The following is an 18,023-nucleotide window of genomic DNA, read 5'->3' on the forward strand; positions in this document are numbered from 1 at the left end:
ATGTACACACAAGACATAACACTAAATGTCAATCAGTTAATGTATTTTCTTTTGGGTGCAGGTCTTGCTGTGGTATCCAGATTGCTTTATGCTACTTTGTGAGTAAAAAAAGACAATGTATTCTGTTTGTGTTGACAAATTACTGTCATCCCAATAGAATGCAAATATTGAATTCTGGCACTATCAGCAACTACACGTTCTACAAATCAACACTGGCCTTGGCCTAATTCGACTGAATTTACTGTACCACTTCATTTTATAGTTGATGTGAAGATGCTGGAGGAAACAAAAGTATCTATATCCACAGTAAAACGAGTCCTATATCGACATAACCTGAAAGGCCACTCAGCAAGGAAGAAGCCACTTTGGACAAATGTCCTCTGGTCTGATGAAGCAAAAATAGAACTGTTTGGCCATAATGACCATCGTTATGTTTGGAGGAAAAAGGGGGAGGCTTGCAAGCCGAAGAACACCATCCCAATCGTGAAGTACGGGGGTGGCAGCATCATGTTGTGAGGGTGCTTTGCTGCAGGAGGGACTGGTGTACTTCACAAAATAGATGGCATCATGAGACAGGAAAATTATGTGGATATATTGAAGCAACATCTCAAGACATCAGTCAGGAAGTTAAAGCTTGGTCGCAAATGGGTCTTCCAAATGGACATTGACCCCAAGCATATTTCCAAAGTTGTGGCAAAATGGCTTAAGGACACCAAAGTCAAGGTATTGGAGTGGCCATCACAAAGCCCTGACCTCAATCCTGTAGAACATTTGTGGGCAGAACAGAAAAAGCGTGTGCGAGCAAGGAGGCCTACAAACCTGACTCAGTTACACACGCTCTACCAGGAGGAATGGGCCAGAATTCGCCCCAACTTGTTGTGGGAAGCTTGTGGAAGGCAACCCGAAACATTTGACCCCAAATTAAACAATTTAAAGGCAATGCTACCAAATACTAATTGAGTGTATGTAAACTTCTGACCCACTGGGAATGTGATGAAAGAAATAAAAGCTGAAATAAATCCTTCTCTCTACTAGTATTCTGACATTTCACATTCTTAAAATAAAGTGGTGATACTAACTGACTTAAAACAGGGAATTCTTACTAGAATTAAATGTCAGGAATTGTGCATTTTAAATGTATTTGGCTAAGGTGTATGTAAACTTCCAACTTCAACTGTATATTGTGACATTTTATATAATGTTCAGTAGAGTTGCCACATGTTAAATGGGACACTTCACGCTCACAGGCTATAACTACTCGGAGTAAATATGGCTAATGGTTATGTATGGTTGTCAAATCACATCAAATGTTATACACATATTTAGGAGATGTTATTGCGGGTGTGGTGAAATGCTTGTGTTCCTAGCTCCAACAGTGCAGTAGTACTTCACTTGTGGTAATCCTAGGTTTTACTTTACTTGTAACCAAGCGAATAGGAAAAATATTTTTTTACATATTTAAAATCAAAACTGGCAGATATTGTGTTCATACAGGAATCACATTTAACAGATACAGAGGCACTGAAATGTAGAGGAGGCTTGGTTGCAGAAGTTTATCATAGCTAATTTAATTCCAAACAAAATGGGGTGTTATCCTGATAAGCAAAATACTTCATTTTGTCATGTTGAAGCATTGCATTGAGGCTCTTAGAAACGGTATTAAGGTAGTGTTATGCAACACACAGTGCATTTGGAAAGTATTCAAACCCCTTGACTTTTTCCTCATTTTGTTACGTTACAGCCTTATTCAAAAATGGCTTAAATTCTTTTTCTTCCCCTCTCATCAATCACACATTAACCCATAATGATGAAGAAAAAAAAGTTTTTTGTCCTTGAGTGGCCCAGCCAGAGCCCGGACTTGAACCTGATCGAAGATCTCTGGAGAAACCTAAAAATTGTTGTGCAGCGACGCTCCCCATCCAACCTGACAGAGCTTGAGAGGATCTGCAGAAAGAATGGGAGAAACTCCCCAAATACAGGTGTGCCAAGCTTATAGTGTCATACCCAAGAAACGAGACTGTAATCACTGCCAAAGGTGATTCAACAAAGTACTGAATAAAGGGTCTGAATGCTTATGTAATTGTGATATTTCTGTTTTTATTGTTAATACATTTGCAAAACAAATTGCTTTCTCATTATGGGGTATTGTATGTACATTGATTTAATTTTGTTTACGGTGTGTACAACAATTTAATAAATTTTAGCATAAAGCTGTGATGTAACAAAACGTGGAAAAAGTGAAGGGGTCTGAATACTTTCCGAATGCACTGTAAGTGGCGCGGGTTTGAGGGTTGGTGTCAGGTTAAAGGTGTCTCTCCTTCATCAGAGAGCTTTGGTGGACATTTTCATATTCTTGCATGAGGATTTTGAGCAGGGCCTTTCTTTTTCCACATTGAAGGTTTATATGGCAGCCATCTTGGCTTGTCATGTAGGGATTGACGGCTCTACCCCGGGGTCTCATCTTCTGGTTGTGCAGTTCCTGAAATGCGTGTGTCCGCTCAGACCAGTGTCTAAGCCTACATCACCGATCTGGGACCTGCCTTTGGTCTTGGACACTGTGTGAGCCTCTGTTTGAACCATTGGAACCTGTGGACCTAAAAGTCCTTTCCTACAAGACTGCCCTGCTCATGGCCTTGGCCAAGGGCGTTGGGGATCTCCACGCACTATCAATCTGGAAAATTTCAAGAGCTTTCGAAGTTTCTTCAAGTGCAGTCTCAAAAACCATCAAACGCAATGATGAAACTGGCTCTCATGAGGACCGCCTGTAACGATCTTCATTGGGAGAAAGAGAGGAGGACCAAAGCGCAGCGTGGTAAGTGTTCATGATGAATCTTTAATAGAACAAACTGAACACTGAGATACAAAACAATAAAGTGAACTACTGAAAACCGAAACAGTTCCGTGTGGAACACACAGACACGGAAGACAACCACCCACGAAACCCAGGTGAAAAAAGGCTACCTAACTATGATTCTCAATCAGAGACAACTAACGACACCTGCCTCTGATTGAGAATCATACCAGGCCTAACGAAAAAACCATCATAGAAACACAAACATAGATAACCCACCCAACTCACGCCCTGACCATACTAAAACAAAGAAATAACAAAAGAACTAAGGTCAGAACGTGACACCGCCACAGGAAAGGAAGACCTAGAGTTACTTCTGCTGCAGAGGATAAGTTCATTAGAGTTACCAGCCTCAGAAATTACAGCCCAAATAAATGCTTCACAGAGTTCAAGTAACAGACACATCTCAACAGCATCTGTTCATACAAAAATCCCTGTTCAGATCACTGTCAAAATCTGTATCTAATTCAGGAAATGTTTCAATGATGTCTCAATTGTACAGGATTTGAGTATTCCTGTGTCAAATTATGCAATGCGTCAATCCCATTGGACAAAGGAGCAGCTATAAAGGTTCCAATAGTTTTGTCCATGGTATGACAACGATAGTGGAACATAGAAAGAGAGAGAGAGTAGGCTCAGGGATTAGAATCTCTGACCTGATTCTGGGCTGAACATGTAATATCATAAATGCCAGATTATGAGTCCTGTTGGAGCCTGAGGCAGGGAGAGTTAAAGATGAACACAATCTCTTAATCCTATGATAAAGGGGGTTAAGGGACTGGGGCTGAACGATGGGGGAGGGCAATCCAAATGAAATCCCAGATGGAGAGTACATACAGTGTGCAGAGAGCACCGTTCGACTGGGCGTGTTTCAAAACCATGTGCCAGTGTGTTTTTCTGATCAACATGCAGAAAGACTGTTCGTCATCTTTCTCAGAGGTTGAAGCAAAACCACTGATTCATTTGCGGTCAATGTACAGAAAGGCTGGTGGGATTTCACTTGCTCTTACACCCACTGAACATGAAGCGTTCAGAGAAGCATGATTGAACATTGGATCTGAACTTTTTCATTGAACGTCTCGGACTGCGGAAGAAATTAAGGACGAAATGCTTCATGATCCGAATATATCGACTTGCAAGACCATTTGTCATTATGTGAAGTCCAGACCACAGTAAAACCATGATTAAGAGGAAGACTTTGTGTGTGTGCAAACGTTTGTGTGAGGAGATGGTGGGTGTCTGAGACAAACCGTTTGTCTTTCCTTGTGTCACAGTTTTTGGGGTAATTGGAGAAGAGATTACAAAGACACCAGCCAAGTGGACTGCAGTGATGGGATAAAGGCCAGAGGGTGGTGGGGAGAAAAAGGGATATACTACTAGGCCAATCGTCTCATCTGAGTCATTGATGGCCGGGGGCAATTCCTAAATGCTCCTTCACCATGACCTCAAAAAACCTTTCAAGAGGATGGAAGCAGTGTTGGCGTACCCCTGGCGTTAGCATTCAAATGCAAGAGAAAGTGTAACAACTGAATTGAGATCAGAGAATTGAAGCCTGAGCTGTAGCTTTGAGCTTTGGCCTGTCCATTGTAGGGTCAGAGAGGCAGAAGGGAAGAGAAGTGTACTGCAACTTATGGCTCTAGGCACTTTGAGAAGTGTGGCCAAGCAGCAGGGTAGAAAGCCAGCCAGCGCCAAATAGGATTAGTCCTTCAGCACTAGCTGAAGTTTCAGTCTAACGCCACCCAAGACGATCTCTGCTAATAAGATTACTAGAGCCCGAACAATAAATCGGTTGACCGATATTATTGACCGATATTATCATTTCACACAAATATTTGTATCGGTCTTTATTCCACAGATAAAGCGGAAATATTATATACGTAGAATAAACAAATACGTCTGCTCATTTGCGGTAATTGTTCTTTTCTTTTTAATGGTTGCCTGAAGAGGGTGCTCTCTACGAGCTGCTCATTGAACATCACTCAGCCCAAGGTCACAACGTGAGAGATAGTAGGCATGGTGGTTTGACGCTGAGTAGCTTGCCACAGCCTGCATATTTGAATAAGTAAATAATCAAAAGTACACTTCACCAAGCAAGCGGCCCTGTCCTCATCACATTCTCACCTAGTTAACGTTAACTGGCTAGCTAGCCAGCAAGGTGGTTAGCTTAGCTACCTAGCCAGCAAGGTAGTTAGCTTAGCTAGCTAGCAATCTATGCTAATTATGTGCCAATACTGAACTGGTGCCAAAGTGAACACTCGTCCTTGATACAAAAAGAACACGTTACTGTATGGGCCTATTATGTTAGCTAGTCATTCAAAAATCATGTTTAAACACTATTATTTCACATAGTGAGTCCATGCAACTTATTATGCGACTTTTACTCCTGAAATTATTTAGGCTTGTCATAAAAAAGGGGTTGGAAACTTATTGACTCAAGACATTTCAGCTTTTCCTTTTTTATTAATTTGTACAAATTTCCAAAACATAATTCCACTTTGACATTATCTGGTATCGTGTAGGCCAGTTACACAAAATATAAATTTAATACATTTTTAATTTAGGCTGTAACACAACAAAATGTGGAAAAAGTTAAAGGGTGTGACTACTTTCTGAAGTTAATCAGTGGACTTTTTGCCTCCATAAAATTGGTAACAGACTCAAAAATCCCATTACGGCCGGGCTCTAAACATTTCTGCATGCTGCCCTGCCAGCTACCCTGGCCTGTACTGGCTAGCTACGTACGCACACACGCGCGCACACAAAGAGATTTACACTCTGAAACAGATGGGTCTCGGTTTGTGCAATTGAATGATTATCCTGATTATGTTATTTTTCCTCTGCTGCCTTGCCAGTCCAGGGGCAAATGCTCTGTGTTCAAAAACGACAAACTGTTGTTTTTTTTCACTATGAAAAACTTCAGGATTTACTTCAGTGGTAGCCCATCCGGCAAACAATGAGACCCTTGGAAACATTACATTATTTCTTATGCCGAATCATAACTGACAATGACAGCTCCATCTCTAAGAAAAATATAGATGAACTGACCTTGACAGTTGGCTGCACGCACGCACCCACACACACACAGACAGACACAATCCCAGATCAGAAGAACTTCCCGACAGTCACGTCTCAGTGGGAGACAGCGTCTGCAGCTCAGGTGGAGCACAGTCAGGAATGCAATTATTTAGACACAGCACACGGAAGTCTCATTTTGTGTGTGTGTGTGTGTGTGTATGTGTGAGAGAGACTTATCTTAGTGTGCGTGTGAGAAACAGGGAGAGAGGAAGAAAGAGAAAGGCTGTGTGTGCCTGAGGATGTGTATTTGTATGCAAGTGTCAATGAAAAAGTGTGTGTGTGTGTGTGTGTGCGTGCGTGCGTGCATCCGGATTGATAGACTTAGAACACAGCATCTATCAGAAGAATTATTGACATTGTACAAACAAACTTTCACAGTCCAAGATAAAGATATTTCAATCTGATTTTGGAACATATGCTTCTAGAATAAATGTCGCTTTAAAGGGCTCAATGGCTCGCTTCAAATGACTCTAACAGGCCGTGAGGGTTCCTGAAACAATAAATCATTCTAACTTCAATATTCATACATATACTGAGTACACCAGACATTAGGAGCACCTTCCTAACATAGAGTTGCAGCCTCCCTTTTGCCCTCAGAACAGCCTCAATTCATCGAGGCATGGACACAAGGTGTCGAAAGCGTTCCACAGGGATGCTAGCCCATGTTGACTCCAATGCATCCCACAGTTGTGTCAAGTTGGCTGAAAGTCCTTTGGATGTTGGACACTTCTTGATACACACGGGAAACTGTTGAGTGTGAAATACCCAGCAGCGTTGCAGTTCTTGACACAAACTGGTGCGCCTGGCACCTACAACCATACCCCGTTCAAAGGCACCCACATTTTTTGTCTTGACAACTTCACTCTCCGAATGGCACACATACACAATCCATGTCTCAATTGTCTCACGGCTTAAAAATCCTTCATTAACCTGTCTCCTCCCCTTCATCTACACTGATTGAAGTGGATTTAACAAGTGACATCAATAGGGGATCATAGCTTTCACCTGGATTCACCTGGTCAGTCTATTTCATGGAAAGAGCAGGTGTTCTTAATTGTTTTGATATACTGTACATACACAAGCCGGGCTACATAAAAGAATGTTTAACATACATACGTTCTTACCCAGATGGAGGGTTTCCCACCGCATTTGATAGTTTTGGTGGGCCGTCAAGGCAAAAGGTCTGTGTAAATCAGCTCCCTCTTGCTTGCCTGGACAACCACCGGTACTAACTTCATCGCTGTGAGAAACCCTGAGGTGAAATTATCAAACGGATGAGGAGGGGAGCCTCATCTATAATATTAGAAGCGACCATGATAGACCCCGTTACGTATCTTTATGGTAGGGCTGGGTGATATCTCTCATTAATTAGAGGAATTCAAATGTATGTTTTCGCACGATATTCCAAATATAAATCTTTTACATTTTTTAAGCGTTTATGTCTGCTTGTTCTCATGTTGTCTTTCTGGTCTCGTTTCCTTCGCTCCTTCTGTGTTGTGTGCAATGACTGTAGGCTGTGTGCACCTTCCCATTTGCACGCACACACACACACACACGCACACAAAAATAGGGTTGCCAGGGGCCCAATGACTACTCAAAACCCACCCAAAAAGCCTGAAAACTAGCCCACATTATTTTTCCTGCAGCAAGAGAGGAGTTGCCACATTTAGCCAATAAACCCATTTTCCACATATTTATTTATTTATTTTATTTTACCGTTATTTTACCAGGTAAGTTTACTGAGAACACGTTCTCATTTGCAGCAACGACCTGGGGAATAGTTACAGGGGAGAGGAGGGGGATGAATGAGCCAATTGAAAACTGGGGATTATTAGGTGACCATGATGGTTTGAGGGCCAGATTGGGAATTTAGCCAGGACACCGGGGTTAACACCCCTACTCTTACGATAAGTGCCATGGGATCTTTAATGACCTCAGAGAGTCAGGACACCCGTTTAACGTCCCATCCGAAAGACGGCACCCGGCACCCCCCATAATGACAATCTAAATAGTCTACCTATACAACTGGTAAAAAGTTGTCATGATGTGCACGTTTGCTGCTCTGTATCCTCTCACTCATGTGACCCAGCTGCCTGCTGCAGGGCTCAGCCTCAACAGACACCCCTCCGACCCTCCCCACCACTCACGTGTTCACTCACTCAGCAACAGCCTTCTCACTGCCTGATAGTCAGCAGCAGCAGGTCACAGTAATATATATATGTATATATATATATATATATATATATATGTATATGTATATATATATATATATATATATATATATATATATATATATGTATATATATATATATATATATGTATATATATATATATGTATATGTATATATATATATATATATATATATGTATATATATATATATATATATGTATATATATATATATATATATATATATGTATATGTATATATACATATATATATATATATACATATATATATATATGTATATATATATGTATATGTATATATATATATATGTATATATATATGTATATGTATATATATATATATATATATATATATATATATGTATATATATGTATATGTATATATATATATATATATATATATATATATATATATATATATATATATATATATATATATATATATATATATATATATATATATATATATATATGTAATAAAAATGCCATGGCGGCCGTGGTGCTATTTAGAAATAGCCCAAAACCCTGCAAAAAATATATTTTCACCCAAGACCTCGTTTTCAAAAGTAGCCCAATTCTTGGGAAAAGCACGGACATGGCAACCCTGCCCACCAAGCCCCCCCCCCTCCCACCCGAAACACGTTGAGACATTATTTTATTTTATTGTGGTATCACGTACCGCTAGCAGCATTTTAGCCAAAGACTGTTACAAGCAGTTGGAGACTGTTTGAACAGAAGGGTGTGTTCATAACAATGTAACTGTTCTACCTTGCTAGCTAGCAAATAGATCCAAGTTGGCTAAACCTGAAATATAAAGATTAGCTGGCTACTCACTAGCACATGGGCTTGTGCTTGATAGATTGTTTATGAGACCTGTGTTAAATTTCTATAATGCCTGCTTCAAGAAGTTAGTCATTATTAGTGAATGTGCATTTTGCATGGTTCTGGTTACATTTGTAACAAAAAGGGCATTTTCATAGACAGATTTCAAAGCCATCTCAGTGATTATTGCAAAAAGTCGTATGGTTGTGAAAGGCTTATATTTAACCTAGGTAGAATTTCAGAATCCCTGAATTCATTAGATATTGCTGAATGTCTGAAATGCAATGTAGTTGATATTTAATTGTACAACAAAGCTTATTTAGATATAATTTTTTATTTTATTAAATTGCCCTCAAAGTATTCAGACCCCTTGACATTTTCCCATTTTTTTTATGTTACAGCCTTATTCTAAAATGGATGAAATAAAATACAAATCCTCAGCAATCTACACACAATACCCCATAATAATAAAGCAAACAGGTTTTCAGATAAAAAAAATTATTAAAAAAACAGAAATACCTTCTATACATAAATACTCAGACACGATTGTGTCGAGGCACAGAGAGATCCTTGATGAAAACCTGCTCCAGACCTCAGACTGGGGCGAATATTCACCTTCCAACAGCACAAGGACCCTAAGCACAGCCAAAACAACACAGACTCTGAATGTCCTTTAGTGGCCCAGCCAGGACCCGGACTTGAACCCGATCGAACATCTCTGAAGAGACCTGAAAATAGCTGTGCAGCAACGCCCCCATCCAACCTGACAGAGCTCGAGAGGATCTGCAGGAAAGAATGGGAGAAACTCCCCAAATACAGGTGTGCCAAGCTTGTAGCGTCATACCGAAGAAGAATCGAGGCTGTAATCGCTCCCAGAGGTGCTTCAACAAAGTACTGAGTAACGGGTCTGAATCCGTATGTAAATGTAATATTTCCATTTTTCATTTTTAATACATTAGCATAAATGGCTAAAAACCTGTTTTTGCTTTGTCATTGTGGGGTATTGTGTTGATTAGGGGGAAAAAGCTATTTAATACATTTTAGAATAAGCCTGAAACCTAACAAAATGTGGAAAAAGTCAAGGGGTCTGAATACTTTCCGAAGGCACTTTATATCATGAATCGCCCATAATTTTGAAAAAAAATCGAGATATGACTTCTAAGCCATAATCACCCAGCCCTACGTTATGGCCAATTACTACTGGGTCGATATACAAAATCTTGCAAACCACACATAATTACAGGTTGGTCTAAAACCTGCCAAAAATACAGAAGGTTCTGGATCGATTCAGAGGCAGCTCCTCCTCCTTGATGACTGTACTGTTCATCTTTGTACAGTACAAGAGGGGAGTCACTACAGCAGCAGCCAGTAAGATGCGATCAGTAAAGTCAATCACAACATAACAGAGAAGCAAAGAAACTCCCAAAATGATCTGGGACACATTACAGCATCATGCGGTGCCATGAAAGCTTTCCATTGTTCATTACAATCGATCGTCTCAGGAAAAGTGGCCCATCTTCAATAGACGAGACGAGTAAGGTGTTCATCATGCCCAGTGGAACATGATGTTGGCAAATCCCACACCTGGCAACTTGGTAAAAAGTGCACATGGGAATGAGTGACGGTCCGAGACCAAGGATTGACACTTTGAGACTCTGCGTGAGACCGGCCTCAAGCATTTTAACGACTGTTTGATTTGCAGTCGGCCGCGTGGCGAGCATTCCTTCCTTCCATAGCGGGTAGTGCCCACCAGGTGATCATCTGCATACCTTCTGTTCACGCAGCATAACTGGTTGTCAGTTTCCATATAAAACTGTATTTTCCCATGGTTCCCATGGTCCCCATAACAGTCAACACTCAAAGTAATATGAATAACATATTGCCAAATAAATTTGTGCACCTAGGTTCATATTCTCATTTTAAATACCCATACTTACTGTAGTTTGAACAAATCAGACATATATTGACCTAAACCGGTAACAGGCTATTGCGTAATTAGCTAGGTGTTCAGATTTTTAAAAACAAATGACTCTGTCCCCTGAAAGATGTGTGACCATCTGTTCAGGCTAGGCGGTCGGCAAATTATTTTTTAAATGTTTACATAAAACATTTAAGGTTTAATTGTCACATCATGCCACGTGAAGCCTTTGTAAAACATTAGGCAACCGCAGAGAAACAGCCACAGAAACAGCTGTGTGTGTTTCTGTGTATGTGTGTAACCCTGCTCGGCCTGTTCATATCCGGCTGAGGAGGATGCTCTTCTTGCGTCGCTATGTCTGCATGGCCCATTTATTATTAATGCACTGGAGTGACTGTGCCAAGCAAGGTGAAAATACACACAATCACAATAACATGAGCCAAACATGGACCTCAGGGGAGGGCAGGGGTCGATGCCGGCACAGTGTCTTACCGATTGCCGTCTCTGGCATGGCGAACAGTCTTCTCAGTGGCCCACATCCTGAGAAGGAGAGAGGGAAAGAAAAGGTTAGTGTGAGAAAGATAGGGGAGGATAATGAGGGGGAAATTATTAATGAGGGAATTGGGACAGAGAGAGATGGGCAAGAGAGAGAGAGAGAAAAGATGAGATAGAAAGAAGATGAGAAAGACACTAGAGCAAGAGAAAGAAAGGTAACGAGAGGGGCATGCAAAGATCCATCGCTAGATATGAGTGATGTGATTGACAGAAAGGTATGTAACAGATTGTAAATGCGGACTGAGGCAGAGGCCATGTTAACCCCTTTGTGTGTGTGTGTGTGTGTGTGTGTGTGTGTGTGTGTGTGTGTGTGTGTGTGTGTGTGTTTAACGAGCCACACAGGGTATTAGGAAGAAGGGTGAAGGTTAACAAGGAGGAAAGGCTGAGCATCCCTTCGCTGCCATAGCAGCACACCAAACGGTGTGTCCAGGACAAGGCAAGGACTGCATCGTTACCATGGAAACAGCCTCTGCCTCTCCCACACACACACAGTGCGAAAAATATTAAAACTCAAGTACACCCAAAGTCAAGCACCAATGGCAGGGCGGCATAGTACAGTGGAGAATCTGATATGATCAGACTAGACATTGTAGACAAGGCGTTCCACACACTAACATTATCACACCCTGTCCTGATCTGCAGCGGCCATGTCCCTTCAAGGAGCCCTGTGGCACAGGGGAAGCAGAATATTAGCGTCTGACTGCTGAAAAAAAAAACACTAGGCCTGATATATCAAAAAGCTCTGTAGACTTATCAAGCAAGCTGCTTTGACTTACATAGAAGTAAACCCGTCTGATTGAAAATGGTTGCAAAGGGCCTTTTCCATATGGTAAGACACTGCCGTCAACACAAGCTCATTTTATAGAAGTTTCCCCTCGATAAGAGATCAGTGTAAAAGAGCAGCACTTTGTTTTCATACAGTGCCTTCGGAAAGTATTCAGACCCCTTGACTTTTTTTTTTTTTTTACGTTACAGCCTTATTCTAAAATGGAGTAAATAAAAAAATCCTCATCAATCTACACACAATACCCTATAATGACAAAGCGAAAACAGGTTTTTAGAAATGTTTGCAAATGTATTAAAAATAAAAAACGGAAAATACTTATTTACATAAGTATTCAGACCCTTTGCTATGAGACTCGAACTTTAGCTCAGGTACATCCTGTTTCCATTGATCATCCTTGAGATGTTTCTACAACTTGATTGGAGTCCCCCCGTGGTAAATTCAATTGACTGGACATGATTTGGAAATGTGCACACCTGTCTATATAAGGTCCCACAGTTGACCGTGCATGTCAGAGCAAAAACCAAGCCATGAGGTCGAAGGAATTGTCCAAGCAATTGTCCAAGACAGGATTGTGTCGAGGCACAGATCTGGGGAAGGGTACCAAAAAATGTCTGCAGTATTGAAGGTCCCCAAGAACACATTGGCCTCAATCATTCTTAACTAGAAGAAGTTTGAAACCACCAAGATTCTTCCTAGAGCTGGCCGCCCGGCCAAAATAGGCAAATTGGGGGAGAAGGGCCTTGGTCAGGGAGGTGACCAAGAACCCGATGGTCCCTCTGACAGAGCTCTAGAGTTCATCTGTGGTGATGGTAGAACCTTCCAGAAGGACAACCATCTCTGCCGCATTCCACCAATCTGGTCTTCATGGTAGAGTGCCAGACGGAAGCCAATCCTTAGTAAAAAGGCACATGACACCTGCTTGGAGTTTGCCAAAAAGGCACCTAAAGACTCTCAGACCATGAGAAACAAGATTCTCTGGTCTGATGAAACCAAGATTGAATTCTTTGGCATGAATGCCAAGCATCACGTCTGAAGGAAACCTGTGGGGATGTTTTTCAGCGGGAGGGACTGGGAGACTAGTCAGGATCGAGGTAAAGTTGAACGGAGCAAATTACAGATACAGTTGATACATCCAAATACATTTAAACTCAGTTTTTCACAATTCCTGACATTAAATCCTAGTAAATAATTCCCTGTCTTAGGTCAGTTAGGATCACCACTTTATTTTAAGAATGTGAAATGTCAGAATAATAGTAGAGAGAATATTTTATTTCAGCTTTTATTTCTTTCATCACATTCTCAGTGGGTCAGAAGTTTACATACACTCAATTAGTATTTGGTAGCATTGCCTTTAAATTGTTTAATTTGGGTCAGACGTTTCGGGTTGCCTTCCACAAGCTTCCCATAATAAGTTGAGTGAATTTTGGCCCAGTCCTCCTGACAGAGCTGGTGTAACTGAGTCAGGTTTGTAGACCTCCTTGCTCGCACACACTTTTTCAGTTCTGCCCACACATTTTCTATAGGACTGAGGTCAGGGCTTTGTGATGGCCGCACCAATACCTTGACTTTGCTGTCCTTAAGCCATTTTGCCACAATTTTGGAAGTATGCTTGGGGTCATTGTCCATTTGGAAGACACATTTGTGACCAAGCTTTAACTTTCTGACTGATATATTGAGATGTTGCTTCAATATATCCAAAATATATCTATTTTGTGACGTGCACCAGTCCCTCCTGCAGCAAAGCACCCCCACAACATGATGCTGCCACCCCCGTACTTCACAGTTGGGTTGGTGTTCTTCGGCTTGCAAGCCTATCCGTTTTTCCTCCAAACATAACAATGGTCATTATGGCCAAACAGTTCTACTTTTGTTTCATCAGACCAGAGGACAATTCTCCAAAAAGTACAATCTTTGTCCCCATGTGCAGTTGCAAACGGTAGTCTGGCAGTTGCAAACGGTAGTGGCTTCTTCCTTGCTGAGCTGCCTTTCAGGTTATGTTGATATAGGACTTGTTTTACTGTGGATATAGATACTTTTATACCCGTTTCCTCCAGCATATTCACAAGGTCCTTTGCTGTTGTGAACATGGTACCTTCAGGCATTTGGAAATTGCTCCCAAGGATGAACCAGACTTGTGGAGGTCCACCATTTTTTTCTGATGTCTTGGCTGATTTCTTTTGATTTTCCCATGATCTCAAGCAAAGAGGTACTGAGTCTGAAGGTAGGCCTTGAAATACATCCACAAGTACACCTCCAATTGACTCAAATTATGTTAATTAGCCTATCATATCCTTCTAAAGCCATGACATCATTTTCTGGAATTTTCCAAACTGTTTAAAGGCACAGTCAACTTAGTGTATGTAAACTTCTGACCCACTGGAATTGTGACAGTGAATTATAAGTGAAATAATCTGTCTGTAAACAATTGTTGGAAAAATTACTTGTATCATGCACAAAGTAGATGTCCTAACCGACTTGCCAAAAAAATAGTTTGTTAACAAGAAATATTGGAGTGGTTGAAAAACTAGTTGTAATGACTCCAACCTAAGTGTATGTAAACTTCCGACTTCAACTGTAGACAGTTGATGAAAACCTGCTCCAGAGCGCTCAGGACCTTAGACTGGGGTGAAGGTTCACCTTCCAACAGGACAACGACCCTAAGCACACAGCCAAGATAATGCAGGAGTGGCTTCGGGACAAGTCTCTGAATGTCCTTCAGTGCCCCAGCCATAGCCCAGACTTGAACCCAATCCAACATCTCTGGAGAGACCTGAAAATAGCTGTGCAGCAACGCTCCCCATCCAACCTGACAGAGCTTGAGAGGATCTGCAGAGAAGAATGGGAGAAACTCCCCAAATACAGGTGTGCCAAGCTTATTTCGTCATACCCAAGAAGACTTGAGGCTGTAATCGCTGTCAAAGGTGCTTCAATAAAGGACTGAGTAAAGGGTCTGAATACTTATGTAAATGTAATATTTCCGGGTTTTATTTTTAATAAATTAGTAACATTTTCTTAAAACCAGTTTTTGTTTGTCATTATGGGGAATTGTGTGTAGATTGATGAGTGAAAAAAATGATTTAATAAATTTTATAATAAGGCTGTAATGTAACAAGATGTGGAAAAGGTTACATAATGTGGATAGCCTTATCAAATTATTAGTTGTGCTCTTTGGCGAGAAAGGTGATTTATACGTCTGTGGATGTGCACACAGCACAGCAGCACCTGCTCTGCGTTGATGTCTGTGAAGGAGAGTCTGGTCTGCAGTACCCCCGTGACTACAGACAGACAGGCAGCTGGCAGTAACAACAATAAACATGAAGCCAAAACAAACCAAAGACGACCCCAACCACCCGGGGTTCAACTAGGGGTTGTGTGACAAACAGCCATGCAGACTAAACATCAACGGAATGAACAGACGTCTCTGCAGTGTTAACTGGAAGTTATGTAGCACTGATGTGACTTAGTGAGAGCCCCTCATTGACACGCATCGGCTGCAACAGACAACTACCCCAGAACTGAGGCGCGGGGTGTGAAAGGTCACATCGGGGACAAGTACAAGGAGGGCGGTTGCCCATTCATTTTTTAAATTAAATTAGGACATGCTGTTCTCTGACCTTTCTAGAGAAATAAAGGAATAGAATAACAATGTTTTTGAGGAAATAAAGAGAGGGGTGAGGGACCTTGGTAAGGAAAACAGAGCTATAACTAGTTGATTAAACTGCCCTGGACAGGTCACCTCAGATAAGGGTCATTGGTGCCCGGCAGATGGAAATGGTGACTGTGTCCTTTGCCGTAGGTGTGTAGGGCTGTCAGCGGTGATGAGTGTCATGGTTGTGTCAATATTGAACCCAATCAAACATCTCTGGAGCGGTGATGGGTGTCATGGTTGTGTCAATACCTTCACTCCTCCCAATACATTCCAATTTGCATCCTTGCAGCAAGTCAAATCAATCACATTCTGCTCAAGGTCTGAGCCGTCGAGTGATTCCTGTCGAACTGAAGGTTGATTTATATAGAAAAATGTGCTTGTGGTTAGGGACTTCAACATATTTGACTAACTTGCATGAAACTGAATGAATCAATATTTCATGAAGTTCTGATTAAATTTTGATTGAATCTGAAGGGTAAGACTTTGTGAAGTGTTCTGTGTGTAAATGGCCTTCAAAGGACATTCTGTTCATGTTCGGTTCTGTGAGACATTCCTATCAGATCAGGACACCAGAGATATAGAGAAGCCATTAAACATCTCAAATGGATGGAATATGAGTTGTCTATCTAGCTGGCACTAAGCAGCCTTTTCTCCAAAGTGGAAAATACCACCCATTGACATGGCTGTGCAGGCTCTGGAGACTGGAGTGGAAAAGCAGATTCCCCGCACATACGTTTTCAGAGAATTATTCTCAGGATGGAATCTGAGGCTGTATATCTCTCACCTTTTTATAGCGATGGGAGCTGCTGGTCGGAATGAAGGAGCATGAAAGGGGAGCACTTAATTTAGCATTTCATAAGATGAAATCATACCCATAAAAGTAAAGGAACAATATGATCTACGGGTACCACCGACCACATAAGTACATGTTCAGGGTATCTGGATTCCCGGAACATAGGACTTGTCAAACAACTAGTCAAATATACAGTATTGCCCAGGCATAGCACATTTCATACTTAACATTTTACAGCTTCATCAGGGGTCTCTGGGTTATTCTCAATTATATCACTGGAGGCTCCTCAGAACAGGAAGGGGAGAACCATCCTCAGTGAATTTCATAATAAAAAAATGTGGGGAACATTTAAAAAGTTATCCTTTTTAGATAAAACTATACTAAATATATTCATGTCACCAAACAATTGATTAAAAACACACTTTTTCAATTAAGGTCTACAGTAGCCTCAACAGCACTCTGTAGGGGAACACCATGTTGTAGCCAGAGGACAGCTAGTTTCCGTCCTCCTCTGGGTACATTGGCATCAATACAAAACCTAAGAGGCTCACGGTTCTCACCCTTTTCCATAGACTTACACAGTAATTATGACAACTTCCGGAGGACGTCCTCAAACCTAGAGCTCTTTCAGCATGAACTGACATGTCCACCCAATCAAACGATCAGAGAATGAATCAGGTACTGAAAGCATAAGCTATAGCTGGCTTGCACTGCAGTTGATAAATGTGTTTGACTCAAATAGAAAGACAATAGTTGAACAAATTAATTTCCTTAAAAATGAATGAGAAGCAAGAGAGAGAGAGACAGCTATATTTCGTTGTATTGTTTCACTTTCACTGAGCTAGCGAATGCAGTTTAGCCTACACAAACAACAGGCTCAAACAGAGAAGGACACTATGTTAGCTAGCTGGCTGGTTATGGCTATCCAACACTGGAACTCTTCCAAGGTAAGCTTTTGGTTTTATTAATTTATTGCCACCGGGGCCCGCCGGTGTAACTGCTAAACTGCTTGTACACTGTACTGCATGATTGTAGCGGGTTTACTAGCGTGTTAGCTCTAGTAGCTATGTTGACTATGACATTACCTAATAGGGTGACAACAATGTAGGCTGTATGTAGCGGTTAGCGGTTATGATATTTTGAGGTAGTGCGCACACGCGGATATTCTGTGTTGAGCAGTTAACAAAGAAATAGGTACACCTATATGCTTCATTTAGAGTTATTAATGTAACTTTAGTTGTTCTACAAACGTTGGGCTATATGTTTCGATTTTTAATATATTGTAAGGCTGCATGGTGCAACTCTAATGATGATTTGGGAAAAAGGCATGAACTCTGCTTAGTTTTTTGCGCAGGCTTTACACACTTCGTCAGTCTCTCATTCA

The 18,023-nt window shown here is 41.1% G+C and overlaps 1 long non-coding RNA gene across 1 annotated transcript in view; it reads right to left on the reverse strand.

Moving 5' to 3' along the window:
- The window catches only part of LOC129816379 (uncharacterized), a 49,673-nt gene that overhangs the window by 11,289 nt on the left and 20,361 nt on the right, over positions 1-18,023 (reverse strand). Inside the window, exon 4 of the long non-coding RNA XR_008753546.1 lies at positions 11,348-11,395. This is a non-coding gene — a long non-coding RNA (uncharacterized LOC129816379). The remainder of the gene's footprint in view (positions 1-11,347; positions 11,396-18,023) is intronic.

This window comes from Salvelinus fontinalis, chromosome 19 (assembly GCF_029448725.1).
Source record: "Salvelinus fontinalis isolate EN_2023a chromosome 19, ASM2944872v1, whole genome shotgun sequence".
NCBI classification, from domain to species: Eukaryota; Metazoa; Chordata; class Actinopteri; order Salmoniformes; family Salmonidae; genus Salvelinus; species Salvelinus fontinalis.